Below are 17,785 nucleotides of genomic sequence, written 5' to 3' on the forward strand. Positions count from 1 at the left end.
TTTCTTCTTAGTCAAGGCTAGGTATTTTCATTGAATACATAGTCACTGGTAGTCTCTCTTTTTGTGGTATTATTGGTCTTTGATTATTGCCTGTATCTTTCCATTTATTAGTGATTGTGAAATAGTGATTCCCAGTTCTGTCATCCCTTCCTTATTTGTATACGAGAAGTCTCACATAAAGACAAATTTAATGTCAATAACTTGTTTACCTTGAGGTTCAGGCAGGAAAGGATAAACACTTGATATTTTCCCTATCTTTTCAAAACAGCGACTTCTTGGTGGCATTCTCTAATGGTGACCACTGAAGTTTTATTTCTTGTTTGTTTTGCTTTTTTCTCTTTTCAGTGTAAATATCATGGATGCGTTTCAAATTAATCCTCTTACTGATAGTCACAGTGTCCCATGTTTGGCCAGTAGCAACTAATTCAAGTTGGCTCCCAAGTCCTCTTGACAAGACCTTTTTTTGTATCCTTCCTGGTGTCATACCATGTCACAGGGTTGTCTTACCCATTTCTTACTCCAAACTTAGACTTACTACTTCTTCAAGCAACCCTGGTTCCCTTGAGTATTTCAAAGGTATGGTGTGAAAACTGGGAATGTTTATCGTCCTTTGGATTCATCATTGCTTCTGGATCTTTTCAGTGGATCAAACTAGGGAATATGACTGTGTGTATGTGTGTTTGTGTGTATGTGTATGTGTATGTTATATAAGGACAAAACCAATTATTAGTGCATACAGATACTTGTAAGTAAAATGCAGGTGTATTCGTCAATTTTATATCTATGCTCTTTTGTCCACCCTGGTTCTCACTGATACCATAGTTTTTCATTTGCTTTATTTCCTGCTGCATACAGCATAGACCTAGTCTTCGAGATGTTTGGAATAGTTCTTATCTATGTGATGATGCCACTAATTGTATATATAGTTAGGTTCATTGTTGGATTTTATTTTTGGTTTTTAGAGAGTCCTTTTTCAATTGAAATTTGTGCAACGTTGTCCTGATTTCCATCTAGAGCATGAGGCATATTCAGAGGTGTTTGGTTTTACACCTGTTGCTTCACCATCCTGTTTCCTCCTTCCTCATATGTAGCATTTGGGGAAAAAAAAAAAACAGTTTTTGATACCAGCAAATATGTGTGCGCTTTCATATCTACACATCCCTTTCTTTTCCAGCATAGTATACTGTATGCATTTCGATCTGCCTGGCTTTTTTTCACTTAATCTATCCCGGCTTCTGTCCATGGTGGTGCACAGAGATCATCCACACTCCTTTGCACCACTGCATAGCCCAGCATCGTGTGGGTTTGCTCTAATTTACTCATCCTGCCCTCTTGGTGGACATGATGTTTTTCGTCTTTGACTTACTAGGAATACTGCTGTGTGGAATAGCCTTAGACACTCTTAAAATCATTTATCTTTTCTGACTTTATGAAAGTTTAAAGTGTATATATATATATATATATATATATATATAATATGACTCTTTGTATGAAAAAAGAGAAGGATGTCTGAAAGCTGTTGGGATGAACTGAGCTTCAGGACGGCAAAGGGAAATTAGGCTTTGGAGAAACAGAGAGGAGCTTTTGGGCGGAGTAGATGTTCTACCTTCAAGTAAAAGAAAATCAGGCTTAGGAAGGTTGGTGGAGTGTAGGTTTCCGTGAACTGCATTGCCAGGCCAAGGGCTTTCAGTCTTCCACTTCAGGGCAGGAGTTGGCAACCTTTTCCCTGCAAGGGACCCAGACTGTAAATATTTAAAGCCACCGTCACTGTTGGGACTACTGAAGACTGCTGTTGGAATACAAAAAGCTACCACAGACAATTCATAAATGAGTGTGGCTGTGTTCCAAGTAAACTAGATTTATGGGCCCTGAAGTTTGGATTTCATGCAGTAATCATGTATTAGGAAATAGAATTCTTAATTTTCTCCCCAACAATTGAAAATGGTAAAAATCATTCTTAATTTGTTGGCCATAGTTTGCCAATCTCTGCTGTGAGCATTTGGGAGCCATAGAAAGTTCTTGAGCACAAGGAGGACCTGCTCAAAAGGATTATCAGGAGTGGATTAAAGAGGGCTCAGTCAGAGGGAAAGAGCCCAGGCTGTTCAGGAAGCTGTTGATGCTCTCAACATGGATATAATTGGAAGGTGTCTGTGGGAGTGGATTTCTTCTTCTTCTTCTTCTTTTTTTTTTTTTAAATTACCTGATATTAGAGAATTACTGAGAAGCAATGGCCTCATTATATTGTTTGATAGAGAATTTGCATTTCTTTGTACAATTTTTAGACTCTCATCTCTCATTGAGTATATACAAAGAGAGCACCAAACTTACCCTTCCTCATTGTGGGGGTTCCGGGCAGAATCTCTCATTCCTGCCTCTACTTCCCACCCTCACCCCATCAAAGAAACCCAAGATTGAGCCCATTCACCAACGAGCCTTTTGTGTCAACTGTCTTGTATCTCTCCTTTCCTGCGACATTGCAGCTAGCTGTTGAGAGAACGGTATTTTGTTTGTGGGAGGAAAATCAAAGATGATATAAATGAAAAAATGCATTTTCATATAATGGAAATTATTAGAGCAACTTTTAAAATGTCACTGCAGATTAATGCAGACAAGAAGGAGCTGAATATATTAGAAAGTAGGTCAAGTTAGCTCATGTTTATGAATGAGGCGAATTAGAGTGCAGGTTTAGGTTTATAAAATTGTGTGATACTGTGGTTTATATGAATTACCCTAGCCCAAATGATATTATAGCAAAATATAATTAAAATATATTAAGTTTGTTTCTTTATCCTTTGTGGCTAAGTATTTTATACCTAATATTTTATGAATTTAATAAACTAGTAAAAGTGATGAGCTTCTTGTTATTGCTCACATTTCCTGTACTAGACACAGAATCTACTCTGGGGAGTTAAAGCTGAAGTAGATTTAATCCAGGGGATGGATGCTTCCAGAATCCTTGGAAGGTATGGAGGAGGAACTGGCTCTAGGTGAAGCCTCTAGGATACCCCTCACCCGCAGAACCATTTTCTCCCACCAGAATTGGGAAGGCTGCCATGGCTCTTGCTGTGGGAAGCTGTTGAATTAGAAACCCACTCTATGAGCTGCTAGCTTCTGCACTGTGCTTCCTCTGCCAAGAGACCTTGCTTTTTGGGGATACCCTTACACTCTGCCTTTTTGCTCCATGACTCTGTTCCAAATCAAAGTTGCCTGTGAGCCCATTCCCATTGGTGGTGAAGAGTCTGTCGCATTGGACTCCATAGCAGCAAAAGAGTCTGGGCAATATGTCGTGTTTAGCTGTCCAGGCTCTCCCTGCTGCAAGTGAGCCAATCTCCTGGGTTTGCCTCCGTTTTCATTTTCAGAAACTGCTGCTTCAGATACCCATGCTACCGGGGGTAGGTATCTGAAGGACAGAATATCAGAATCTCTCTTACTTGGATACTCAGGATACATTTTGATAGACTCGCATAGTGATAATAGTAAAAGGTATAAGAGGTATCACACCAGTGTTACTGGTTAGCTTGTATTCATTAACAGTGTTACTGATGACATAAAGAATTTGGTAAGGAAGCATTTGCCATTTTGGAAAGCTCTTTTGGGGGGTTGGAATTGATGTCATACTAGGAAAGGAACACCTGTGGATGAACAGTTAAAAAGTTCAATGATGGTGGGATCCTGGCCTAGAGAACGTGCTGTCTCCACGAAGGGTAGTAGGTCAAAATACTGTCCTGATCATCCCTGACTTGAGCACTTGTTGTACTAGGCCAAGTGCAAGCTCAGTGGTTAGGCTTTTGTTGACTGCAGTATTGCTGCCTGACTTCCTCGCTTTTGGATTCTTCCATGTGTTTAAGTGGGTACTCCCTTTTCCATGTGGTTAGGATCAGTCATGCTCAAGTGAGGAATGAGATATGGTCATTGACTCTGAAATTGGGCGGACCCGGGTTCAAGTCTCAATTCCACCACCACCGAGATTTATAAATATTAGCGACATTTGCTTTTTTGTCCCTATGTCTTCTGTTTGGAGTGGAGTTAATGATAGTGTTGAGCACAGGCCTGGAACATGGCCAGTGATCCATGGTGGGCTCCAGCTCTGTGTGGAGACACCACCATCAGTGACTGGGTTTCCCTCTGCTGCCTTCTCATCTACTGATGCATTTTCCACGTCTTCACGTCCACTTCTGTGTCTGCACAACTATAACTTTCTTATCCTTGGCCATGGGTCCCTTGGATGTTGCTTCTCTTTGTTGTGTCCATGGGCTTTCTCCTACCCTCCAAGCACCCTTGGATTTCTCACAAGACTCTCTCTCCTCCAGGAGAAAGATCTTAGTGCTTAATAGACATCGGAGCCATCATGGGGTCACAGAAGTCGCGGTAGCTTTTTATTTGTCATTCAGACATCTAGAGCTCTTCCTGAGACTCGAAAGGCTGACGACAGGGTGGCCCATCTGCGGGACTCCTCCTCCTTAATGAGATTACCAATGCCATTTCATTGATGGTTTTCCACTAAAGTGGTCTTAATTCCATTGCCTTTGCCTCTTTTTCCTTGGCTCTGTCTCTCCTTTGCTTCCCCAGAGGACCTAATGTAAGTGGATGGCAGTAGTCGGGAGCATCTGGGCCTCTGTTCTTCAGCAAGCCTCCAGAATGGCCACCTATTAGTGGGGTTTTAGGAAAACATGGGAAATAATGAAAAGTGCAAAAATATCGCTGCATACCATTGTGTGCCAAGTGAGTTTCTGTTAAGTGTTTCTCATTTGATTCTTACCTATACTTTGGCCTTCATCCCTTTGGGTTTATTTGATCCCTTTGTGGAGCTGACCTGACTTCCTCTGGGCCCTGCACACACATGTGTACATGTGTGTCTCCCTGACCCACTGTCCCGCTCTTCCTAACTATCAGCACTCCATTGACAATGGGCCTCACGCAGCATGTAACGTGGAATTGTGTCCTGTTGTTTTTTTTTTTTTTTAAGATTTTATTTATTTATTTTGACAGAGAGAGATCACAAGTAGACAGAGAGGCAGGCAGAGAGAGAGAGAGAGAGGGAAGCAGGCTCCCTGCCGAGCAGAGAGCCCAACGCGGGACTCGATCCCAGGACCCTGAGATCATGACCTGAGCCGAAGGCAGCGGCTTAACCCACTGAGCCACCCAGGCACCCCATGTCCTGTTGTGACATATGACAGCAAACACCACTGTTTGAATGGCTGTGAGCAAGTATGTCTTTCTTCCTCCTCTTTAGCCTCAAGGACCTTGACCTTGAGCTGCTAATAATTTTGTGCAAACCCTGTCTGACATTTTTGTTAAGCCCTTGCCCAAGACTTGAGTGACCTGTTTAACACTTCTGCATATTTGAAGACGGGTGTTTGTGTTAAAAATTAGGTTGTGCTATTCTCCCCCACCTAACCAACTCGTCCAATAAGCATTTATTGAACATCTACAAAGTGCCAGGCATTCTGCTGGATGTTGGGGGCATTGTTACCAGCAAGACGGAGATGGAAAATACTGAAAATAGTAGGGGCAGAGGGTTTAAGAGAGTTGAAAGCAGATCTTGTATATCTAGTAAGGGGTGTAGCGTTTTTCCTAAGAAGAGTCAGAATCCTTTAAATGGTTAAAGCCGAGTGGGATCTAGTCTGATAACTTTTGGAAGGCCACAGAGTGAAAGGTGAAGTGTGTATCCAAGGGCAGTAAGAGTAGAAGTGGAGAGCCCAGTGGGAAGCTTGTTGGAGTAATTTGGGCAGGAATGATGATATTCTGTGGCCGGAGAAAAGGACAGAGTTGAGAGATTCTTAGGAGGTAGTGGTCAGGACTTGGTGACTCTCCAGTGTGAAAGCACAGGAGAGACTCATGTCAAGGGTGACTCTCTCTGGTCTGGCTTCATAAGTTGGATGGAGGTCGGTTCTTTTGAGATCAGACACACAGGAAAGGGAGCAAGTTTGGGAGAGGTGGTGGCACGGGGAGAATTGATAGATTTATTTTTGAGTAAGATGAAATTGATACACTCACGAAAGGGCTTGAAGATATGATGTAGCCTTGGAGAAGAAGCACCAGGGCCAGATCTGCTGATCTGGTGGATGCAAGTTCTGAGAGCAGATGACATCCACCAGGCAAGGGTGTATAGAAGAGGGACTGGGAGAGAACTCATAGGCCTCGAGGTTTCAGCAAGGAAGAGAGCCTGAGCAGGAGTCGGTCAGATGGATGGGGAGAATCTGCTAGAGTGGTCCCTGGTGCCCAGGGCAGGGCACACAGGTAAGGACCAGAGCGGGAATGTCTGAACACCTTTGGCAGTGCTCAGCGGAAACCATGTGGGGAATATAGTGGGTAATTAGAGGTCTGTAAGTTCAGAGAACTCTTGCAGGAAGGGTGGCTGAGCGGGAGAGGATGTGGCAGTGCAGCTAGCCTGCAGGGCTTGTGGGCGTGTGCAGAGGGCATGTAGCTTTAGGGGTAGATGAAGAGTTAAAGAAGAATGCCCCTGTGTGCTTCATTGTTGCCATGCTTACTTTGCTCTGTTGCACATATTTTTTTTCCTTTTTTAAAAAATATTTGGAAAACTCTCTTAATCCTGACATTATAGAAATGCTGGAAGTACAGCACAAAGAGTGGTTCCTCGAAGCATCCAATTATAAGTTGCTGACCTAATGCACAATCACCTCACCTCCAATTACTTGTCCTGTAAAAGTACATCCTCGAACCCAGTCACAGTGCAATCATCAAAATTGCTACAGTGTAATCCTCAGGCGCCTTTCCCTTTTGCCAGATGTCCCTTGCACATCCTTAATAGCAGGACAATCATGTTCAGAATCATTTGTTGCCATTACTTGTCTTTTGTCTTCATTAGTCAGGACAGTCCATGAATCTGGCTTTGACTTTCAGACCTAGATCCTTTTGAAGATAGAAGGCCAGTTATTTTGTAGTGTATCCCTCCATTTGGGTTGTGTCTTAACTCATGATTGAATTCATGTTTTGCCTCCTTGGCAAGAATATCACAGCCATGATGCTGTATGGTTTCTGCCTCCTGTCAGATGGCGTCCCATGGAGACGTGGCTCGTGATTGAGATGGTCCCATGTTCCCATGATTCAGGTGCTTTTGGCCAGGTTTTGCCTCCTAAGAGGTCCCCCATCCCCCACCCCATTCTAAGGGGGTACTTTGGAACTAACTAAGTAACCTTCTCATTCCTCCTCAGACTTTCATTTTATTTATCCATTGATTTTTATTGGTGTGGACTTCTGTTTTCACACTGCATTCATTAAGCTATGTCCGTTACTATCATTTTGGTGTTTAAATTATTCTTGATTTGGCCAGCGGGAGCCCTTTCAAACTGGTTTCTGAGTCCTTTTGACACCTCTCCATCATTCTTTGGGTAATTCTTGCCTTACTAAAATGTGTCATGTTTATCTCAAGTTTTAATATCATCCTTTCTCAGTGGAGCCCTAGTAGTTTTTATTAGAGAAAGGTAATTCGAAGCCAAGATCTAGGCCGTAAGTGTGCTTCTTGATATTAGGATATCCCAGGCCTTCTCAGTGGTCAGAGCTAGGGAATATACTAGATTCTTGTTATTCACAGTAATTATGTTCTACGGTGTCTCAGGGAGCACTGAATTAATGAACACAGAGCCATGGCTTTTAGGGAAAATAGACGGCCAGGTGCTTGCCCGCCTCTGGTCACAGTAGAACCTTGTCTTATGTGTGTCTCTATTTAAAGACACCATATGTAAAATATATTGTTGATTCACTCACATTGAACTCAATGGCCACCAGCACTTAGGCCTGAATGAAGCTTATCTAACATGTTCATATTCTCTCTGAGGCACATCGCTGCCTCCCTGGGCTTAGGAACACTACACAGTGTTCCAGGAGGTTTGGGCCATTTTAAACAGCTGCATCATCCACAAAACTGCAAAAATTGTGACGCTAAATAATCTGCAAAAGGGATGCCCGTTAGGCTGACAGCTGAAAGGACCTCTTGTTGGACCTCGACTGGAATGTGTCCCCCAGATGACGCTATTTCGGCCACTTTCCTTGTGTCCACAAATAACCAGGAGAGTGCTGTTGGGGTTACAAATGAATTTTAGCAGGTAGGTGAATTTGCAAATACAGAATTTGCAAATAATGGGGATTAACTGTGCACCTGTCTTTGCATGCACAGCTATGTTCTGTGTCTGCATGTCTGCATGTGTCTGTTCATCCATCTGTCCTGAAAACCACGAATTCACACCAATACTTGCAAGTCCAGTGTCACACCATGGGCTCCTTTGTAGTGTTTCTCTGTTCTGGGCCACTGTGGCACCAAACGCCCCCCACCCTGCTCCACCCCTTTGCTGGCACCTACCTTACTCTTTCCCCTCACATAATGACTTTAAAGCTGATTTTTTCTGGAAGGGGCAAGCTGGGGGCAAGAAGGGGAATGGATGTAATTATATCTTTTTATCCCATTTATATTCTATATGCCAATTTAAGATAGGCGGATATTAAAATATTTATGAAGCCTCCTTTTCATCTCATAATTCTACTTTGCAAGTAACATCGATTTGGGGAAAAACCATTTTAGAGCTGATGAATAGTGCAAGAACCAACAACTGACTTTATAAATGGACTTAGGGCAGTGCCATGCCCTCTGGTGAAGAGAAACACCTGCTGTTCTAGGCTCAGGTGTGAATGATGGGGGTTGACAGGAGGGCCAGAGCCTCAGGACTAAATTCTGAGAGACACATTCTCTCAAGACCCTGGGAGGACTCTGCCTCCCGCAAGAGACTGAGTCTCTGGAGGGTAGGGACCGCATGTGGGCTAGTCATTCCTGTGCCTAAGCCTGGCCTATGAAGTGACAGGTATACATTGGTGACATTTTTGGACTACAGCCTATCGAGCTGTTGCCCAATCTTTGAAGTCTTTCCTTGTCTTGTGATGTTCTCGGTTCTTTCCCTTAAGTTTCACTGGACACTCGTCTCCCTCTTCCCTGTGGGAGCCTTCCAGGTTCTCGCTAACCAGCGGGATCATTCTTGAAAGAGTGTCCAGAGGCTTGGGAGAGTATCTGTAACCGAGTTCTTAAGCATCAGCTTTGGAGTTGAACAAAGTTGCATTGGATTTCTAGCTGTATCACTTACTGGCTGAAGGTCAGGAGCAAGTCGTGGACCTTCTCCCAATCAATTTAATAACCTGTGAAGTGGAAATGAGCAATAACTTCTGCCTCCCACAATTTGGGGAGGATTAAATGAAGAGGTGTTTTGAAAGGCCTTGGCATGGTGGCTGTCTTTAGTCAATGTTAGCAAAGATGATGGTGGTGGCTCACTTGTCATCTGGCACTGGGTATGTCATAATCTTTTTTGGATTGTAGCTCCTTTCCCTAACTTGGTCATGAACTCCTAATTGGGGTAGAGATCTGCTCTCATATTTAGTGTGTATATCCAACTTCCCACCCCCCAGCATGTCCACCTACCCCCTCCAATCTAACATGGTGCTATGCACCTGGTAGGAGTAGCTATCTTTTGCTGGGTCATTGGACAGTCCTCCCTCACGCCCACACCTCTCTGCCTGACCTAGTCTTGCTAGTAGAGCAATTTGCTTCCCTTTTCTCAGTGTGCTGGGAGATGCTGATTATTTTTTCCAAACTTTCTTCTTTTTTTCATTAAGAATCAATACTCTGTATGATGTGGTCGATGTCATGGTCTGCTGCTGCTAAGAAGTGTTGTTTTCTGGGCTTTCTCCTTAACACGAGCACTGTCCTCGGTCCCTGTTGGACTCTGAGGCTCTCTAAATGAAGACGTGGCATGCAGTTACCATCTGTTTTTACCCTTGGGAACGATGGCACCAAATGCCAAGAAGTTCTTAACCAGGTCAGCAGTGTGTTGTGTATTATCTTCCAGCCCAGAGTCTTTATGGCAAGGAGTTGGAGCAACTGGATTGGGTTTTGTACAACTGCGGCAGCTGGAGATGGAGCGGGTAGGGTAATCAGTCTGCCTGCTCCTGAGACAGTTCCCCCCTCCTTTCCACCAGAAAAACGCTTGGTTAAAAATAAGTATGCTCTTTGAAACATCTTCTCACTCTTTAGGACTGACTGAAGCACTTAATAGGTGGTATCTGCTGGGTGGATTTTATCAATATCGGTTCTGTCATGCTGGGATGATTTTATATTATGTAGAAATGTCGGTAGAGCCAGGAGCCAGCCTTTGCTTGGACTGTTGAGCTCAAAATGATATTCTCGGGCTTATTACCCAATTTCTTTCTTGAAGATTTGAAATCCATTGTGTGAAGTAGAACTGAAGAGAACTGTGTAGCTTTGGAAGAGAAATAACCAGTATTTAGGATGGTGTAGATGGTAGGGGGATATAGGTAATAGTAAAGAGCCAAAGCTCAGGGCTCAGATTTCTCAGTTCACATCCTGGCCCTCCTTGAGAATCTCCCTCTCCCGCTCCCCTTCTTCCTCCTCTCTCTTTCAAAAATAAATGAATGAATGAATAAAAAAAATATAAATGAGGTTTTTTTTAAAAAGAACATTTGCTGGGGCGCCTGGGTGGCTCAGTGGGTTAAGCCGCTGCCTTCGGCTCAGGTCATGATCCCAGGTCCTGGGTTCGAGCCCCACATCGGGCTTTCTGCTCAGCAGGGAGCCTGCTTCCTCCTCTCTCTCTGCCTGCCTCTCTGCCTACTTGTGATTTCTCTCTGTCAAATAAATAAATAAAATCTTTAAAAAAAAAAAAAAAGAACATTTGCTGAGTTGTTCATAAGCTGTTTTCTTTTCTTTTGGAATTTATAGTACCTTACTAGAGTTTTTTGAAACAGTATGCCTAAGAACATTTGAACCAATAACCTTTTTTTTAAAGAAGATATTTTCCTGTTTTTATTTTTATTATGTTACGTTAGTCACCACACAGTCCATCATTAGTTTTTGATGTAGTGTTCCAAGATTCATAGTTGGTGTATAACACCCAGTGCTCCATGCAATCCATGCCCTCCTTAATACCCATCACCAGGCTCACCATCCCCCTCCCCTCCCTTCTATTTGTTTCTCTGAGTCCATAGTCTCTCATGGTTTGTCTCCCACTCCGACTTCTCCCCCTTCATTTCTGTCTTTTGATCAAATCCCCTGTGCCAGGCAAAAGCATTTGCATTACCACATTGACCTTATAATTAGCTATTGCAGCATCTAAATGTTGTAAAATTTTCTGCACAGACTTTTGATTTTGCTGCTTAGAATTCTAAAATAGCCTCTCTTTCTGGTTTTCTCTTTATTCCCTTTCCTTCCCTCCACCCCACCACCTTATCATCTTGCTGCTCAAAAGAACACTTTCTCCTCCATTGTGCAAAGGGATGAGAAGGAAACCCCCTTATTTGACGTGACCAGACTTAAAATTTAGTTTCTCAGAATTAGTTTAATTATACTTATAAGTAGTGTGGGAGAAGTCAGTTAAAAGTGAGGATCACAAAATGTTTTAACCTAAAACATGCACATTTAAATTTGGACTTAAATACGTGCCTTTGAGAAACTTCTCTAATGTGTGTTTAACTGGAGTTCTGTAGCATCTTTCCATCATGAGCCTCTCCCACACCGTGGAGTTCGTGATTTGCAGTTTGGGGTTCTTTATTTTTATTTTTGTTTTATTACTGAAGTATAATATAACCTACAATGTTAGTTTCAAGGGTATAGCCTATTATTTCTACCTCCTAAACCCCTTGATCTGTTTTGCCCATCCCCCACCCACTTCCCCTCTGGCCACCATCAGTTAGTTCTCTGTACTTAAGTTTGTTGGATTTTTTTGCTTGCTTTTTTTTTTTTTTAGATTCCACATGTGAAATCGATCATAGAGTATTTGTCTTTCTATAACTTACTTCACTTAGCATAATATTCTCTAGGCCCATCCATGTTGCATATGGCAAGATCTCTTTTTTTTGGCTGAGTAATATTCCGTGTGTGTGTGTGCGTGCGTGCGTGTGTGTGTGTGTGTGTGTTTGTAGAGGTATAGTTAGGTTTTTTTTTAAAGATAGAGTGTGACTTGAAGAGATGTTTGAGAAGAAGAGTAGAGATTCCTTTCGTGTTTTTTAAGAACATTCTCTCAATTCACTGACAATTATCTGGCCCTCACCTCCTTTGGCAGCAATGGTCTTTTTTAGCAGTTCAACAAACATTTTACTGAATTTTTATTCAAACAGCAATTCTTTGCCTTTGTGCTCCTCTTTCATTGGTCCATATCTTGTTTAGATGATAAATATATAATAAAAATGGCTTGAACAGATTGGAGAACATTCTGTATAGGCCTACCCCTCAATGATAGGTGTAGCATACCGCCTACAGAGCTGCTTTAATTTGGCATGTTGGTAGATGACTGAGAGACTGTCCACTGCATATACACATTGTAGCAAACTGTAGATCAGTTCAAAAGCCAGAATTTAAAGATAGTACAATTCCCTAATGTGTGGGTGGATTTTCTTTCAGTCTTGTTTTTGTCTGTGCGTGTTTGTATGCAGCTTATATTATTTTGTATTTTACTCCTGAAATCAGTGATGAATGTCCTCAAAAATACTTGTGCTTACTTCTAACTATTTCCTTTCAACAGACTCCTAGAAATGAAAGTATCAGTTGAGAAGTGTGACCATATTTAAGACCCTTAAAGAATATTGTCATACTGACTGCCCAAAAAACCTGTACCTCCTATGGAAGGGAATGTGTATTTTACCATGTTTCTCACCAAAATGATGAGTGCTCATATCCCTGCTAACATGATAGAGAATATTTTGTTTGGATGTGTATTTTAAAGTTGTTATTGAAGGTGAACCCCCCCCCCCCTTTTTATTTCCTTACCATTTGAGTTCTTCTGTGAAAAATCTGTCATTCTTCTCTGACCATTTTGTATTAGGATATTTCATTTTCTGGATTTTTTAAGAGCTCTAGCCAGTATTTCTCTGGTAGATGGTAACTTCTTGTCAAGCTACAGATACATTTTCAAAGTTCATTGCCTATCTTCGGACTTCACAATATTTTTACTTTTTATGTTGTAAAATATCCTTGTGATTTCTCACCTGCATTGTTTTCAGTTAAAAAAAATTTCCTCAGTCTGACTCAGATAAATAGTGTAAATCTTACTGTTTGGTGCTTCTAATTTGAAAAAACAGCTCTCAATTCATATAAATTTTATTACAGTGTATAGTAGAAGTTTGATTTTATTTATTTATTTATTTATTTATTTATTTATTTATTTATTTTCAGATCAATTTGCCCAGCACCACTTGTTGAAAACTCTTTCATGTCCTGGTAGAGTTTTAATGAAGCTTCTTTTACATGGGAACATTGTGTATGCACTAGACATTGTATCTGTTTCATTTATCTGTCTCATACCAGCACAAGGATGTAATCAAATTATATATTTATTTTTTTTTATTTTTTTGAGGATGTAATCATTTTAGCTTTATTGCTGGTTTTACTGCTGGGTGGGCAAGTTAACATTTTTTGCAACATTTTCATTACTGTTTTCAGTAGTTTCTTTGGAAGTAACTATTTCTAGGTGGGTAGTAGCCCAGGCTTCTGGTGGTTTGTAGGTTTCTCCCACATTTTCATCCTCTGGCTAGTTTCACTGGGAATCTTCTGTGAGTGCCAGGGCCTTTGCCTTCCCACCTCTCACCTGAACATCTGTTGCTTATGTTTTTAACATCCTTACACTCGACCTTTACTAAAAAAGATGTTTTTTGCTGCTGCTTTTTGGTCTAGTCCAAGTTGCCTCATTAATCGTACTTTCGTAGAAAGCACCTAATGAATAGTAATTACTTTGTCAGAAGAGTGGTATCGAGACTGCATGTTCCCATGGCCTTTGCGGTCACTGCCATCTGGATGGGCTGTGGCAAAGGCCAAGTGTCACTTGAGTGGGTGTCCTCACGTGGGGTATCTAACTGCTCAGGAAAGGAGACAGGGCTGCGGAGGCTTACGTGCTTGTAGAATGCCTCTGTTGGTGTGTGGAATTGAAAGTGAGGCTTCATGAGGCTCTGGTTGTTGAGACTGTTGATTTATAAATGATACTGCACAGGCATTATCAGGAGTGGGGTCAGCTGCTTTCTGTCCAGCCTGTCCACTTCTTGCGTTTGAGGAGCTGAAACATGCCTGAGCAGAAGGCAGAAGAGAGCCAGACCAAGTGCACTTCCCACCTCTGTGTTACGGATGAGTCCAGAGGAGCAGCCTGAAGGGAACTTGCTGCCTCCCTTGGCATATTCTCCCTCTGGAACCATCCCTTGAATTCCTTTTGGTGATGGATTCCAGGTTTTGGCTTTGCAGTCGACCCTCTCCCTGGCTAAATAACACTGACATTTCACCTCCCTGATCCGTGATACAGGGGTACCCACTTACCAGCAACTGCATGTTCATAGAGACCTAAGGGAAGGCTTGAAGAAAGAAGCAAGGCAACTACACCACAGGCAGGGGGATATGCTGGCTCCTCTCCCCTTCGTCATGCCTCTGTGAACAGCCCTGTGCGGCTGTCACACCTGGAGCAGAGAGGCCGCCTGACACAGCCCCAGCTGCCGCATAGCGCCTCTGACGGCTGACCCGCTTGCCTGTCCATGTGATGTGTCTGTCACACGGCGTGGCTCGCCAGCGGGGTTTCCTTTCACTAGACTTGGCTGGAACTTGGAAATCAAATGCATGGGGGGAAAGGAGTAGATTGGAGTGCTGCAGAGGGACAGGAAGGAATCGATACTTTCTATTTAGGGGAAGGGTACGATGACACTGGGAACAGAGTTGGTCATCTTCCAGATGAAAAGTCTTTCTGGAAAGGCGGGAGAATCTTGAAGGTGGTCAACTTCTCGAGGCTGACTGTCTCCAGTGATTATTCACATACACCTTTCCCTCTTCTGTAAAGAAATGGATCATCGTTGCCCCAGACCTTGAGAAACATTTTTGCAGTCTTAGATTTAACTGGAGACTGAACGTGAAAGTTGCCTCCTACTCCTTCATCCACATTTTGTGGAGGTACTGTGATGGGTTTACATGCCAACTTCACAGACTATTTTCTGGCTTAAGATTTGAAAAATTTTAAAATTTCATTTCTCTTCCCATTCCCCAGCCTTCCCCACTGCCCCCAAGGCAGAAAGACTGGTCTGTGGATATGGGCACCTTTTCCCATGAGTTGATGACTGAGACCGTGGATGCCTCATGTTGACAGAAGACTCAGTAGGAGCCGCCTGTTTAGAGGGCTTGGATGTGACCGTTGTGAATTGCTTGTATGTTACAGGGCTCTCTATGCATCTTGGGGGGCAGAGTTCTCACAGAAACATAGACTTCCCCTAAAACCCAGGGTGCTGACGCTGGTGCTGCTTGTCCTGACTGATGGGTTGAGGGGACTTGAGTCTCCACTTGCCATTAGAGGAATGGAAGAGTGTAATGAGCTGGGTGAGGGAGACATTCAGCATTTCCCTTCTTGCAAACACTGTACGTAATGATGAAGGTGGTTGTTTCTTAAGCTTAGAGAACTTGCAGAGGTGGAAGGGTTTTTTTGGAAGCTTTCTGGTTGGTTTTCTTCTGATGCATTTAGTTTTCAGAGTGAAACATGCTGCTGAAGACTTTGAAAGCCTTTCTCAGCTTCTTAAGTATAGGGAAGAAAGATTGAGTTAGGAAATGAGCATTAAAATGGCTTTCCTGCAGTTGCTATTAAATCTACAAGTTACACACTCAGCATATAAACTAGTTGACAGTATTAAACAGTTGAACTTTTAATTTTTGCAGACTAACTTGGAATAGCAAATGAGCATTTCTAGCTATGGCTTACACTGTGACCTGTTTTCTATCCTCAGTGTGGATTATGATGTTACCTGCATGCCAAAATGTTGGATTTTTTTAACTGAGCATAGCAATGAGTCTGGTTAAGCATGTAGTAAGTGTTGTCTGTGAATTTTCCTTGGGTTAGATGTGTGAGGACAGAGGTGATGCTGTGTGTTTTTTCTGAAAAATTCCATTTAATTTCCATGTTCGGTTCTGGCAACACACCCCTGTTCCTTTAGACAAGGGCGAGAGAGAAATGAAAACTGTTGGTGTTGGCTTACTCATAGTTGTGGCTTTTCTTAGCTCATCTTTGGTTTATCTCCTTAGATGAGGTCACTTGTATGCCCCATTATTCATTTATGATGGGTTGTATGTAACATTTTGCATTTTCATATTTCTCCAGAAAGTATTTTTATACCAAGGTAGTTCTTGTCATAAGACTTCAACTTGACTTTTCATTAATAACTGTAGTGGGTTGAATAGTGCCCCCTCCACATTCACGTCTACCTGAAGGCATAGAATGTGACCTTATTGGGAAATAGTCTTTGTAGATGCAGTTGCTTAAAGATGGAGATGAGGTCATGCTAGATTAATCCAGTGACTGGTGTCCTTATGAGAGGGCACAGAAAATGCCATGTGAACTCAGCTTAAAGAGACAAGGAATGGTTCTCCTTAGAGTCTCCAGGGGGAAGGATAACCCCCCAGCAACACTTAAGAGTCCAGATCTCTAGCTTCTATAGCTATGGAAAAATTAATTCCTCTTGTCTTAATGGCAGCTTAAGGGAATGGATAGAGCAACCAGTACAGGTTGGCAGAAATTGGAGGTCAACCTTTAGCTTAAGGAGCTCTGATTTGAACAAGGTTTTAGACTACAGTGTTTATAATCAAGACAGTAAAATTTTCCATGTATAAGAAGCTCATTTGTCTGGTGCACCTTCCATTTTAATTCGGTCAACATATAAAAGGTAGTTTACTGGACTCCCAGTTGTAGGAGCTTCTGTGGTCTTATTCATCGTGACCTTTGGAAGTTGTCTGTGGGGGATAGATGCCTGTTGACATTGTTCCTTCAAAGTTAACTTGCAAATTCCTTAAACCTGCTTCGTGTAGCACCTTGGAATTTAAGGGATTGATGGGGTCTCCTAAGAACTTGCTTGTCCACATGATCAGTGCTCAGGGCCTCAGGCTAGAGGGTCAACATACAGACTGAAAACCCTGCCTGCAGTCCGGGATGATGCCGTGCCACCACAACCTTTTGAGTCTTCGGCGGGAAGGACAACATTTGAGGCACAGTAAGCTGCCTCATGTTAGTAGACGAGGAGGAAGGAAGTCAGTGCGCAGTTACTGAGAGCAAGGGAAACAGTGTCTTTAGAAGGAGAAAGGACTCTTCTGGTTGGTGGGGATTTTAAAAAATGTAGTTTCTTGCTGACAAGGTACTACATTCTTGATTCAACCGCCCTGTGAGCCCCAGCCCCATATTCCCAAACGTCTATTGGAAACTTGAACTGATGTAGTTCAGTTCTCCTGCTGTGAAAGTCAGCTATGCCACTGTTGGGTGTTCATCTAAAGTGGTCGTTGAAGGACTTAAATGAGGGGCAGATGTTGCCAAGACGATGCTGACGAGCACTTCAACGTGATGCACTTTCGTTGTATTTCTTGGGACAAGAGCCCTCCTACTTTCTGTGATGATCACCCTGACCACAGAGGAACCGGCTCAGTAGAACAGAACCTCATGTTTCCATTATTAGGTGTTCGAAAGGAATGACCACATCTGGAGATTTCACCACACAGAATTTCTAGCTAATTCTAGAAGGGAGACTCTTACCAGATGAGAGTCAGGAAGTAAAGCCTGTTTGGAATGGAGACTTGCTCTCTGCTAGTTTCAGATATTATGTATGAATGTTCCAGAAGAAAACCTCTCCTTTCATCCTTCTGAGGGGGCACCACACACGAGCCAGGCTTGGTCTGTTTGGGGGAAGCACTGGATTGTGACTGTCCTTCCTCTCCTGCCCCCTATCTTTTAGATATAAACTCTACCAGGCATTACTGACTTGATGTAATCTA

At 42.6% G+C, this 17,785-nt stretch overlaps 1 protein-coding gene across 6 annotated transcripts in view; it reads left to right on the forward strand.

The window, feature by feature from the left end:
* The window catches only part of TLN2 (talin 2), a 431,106-nt gene that overhangs the window by 177,963 nt on the left and 235,358 nt on the right, over window positions 1-17,785 (forward strand). The gene's annotated exons all lie outside the window — the stretch shown is intronic.

Source organism: Lutra lutra, chromosome 7, assembly GCF_902655055.1.
Source record: "Lutra lutra chromosome 7, mLutLut1.2, whole genome shotgun sequence".
In the NCBI taxonomy this organism is placed as follows: Eukaryota; Metazoa; Chordata; class Mammalia; order Carnivora; family Mustelidae; genus Lutra; species Lutra lutra.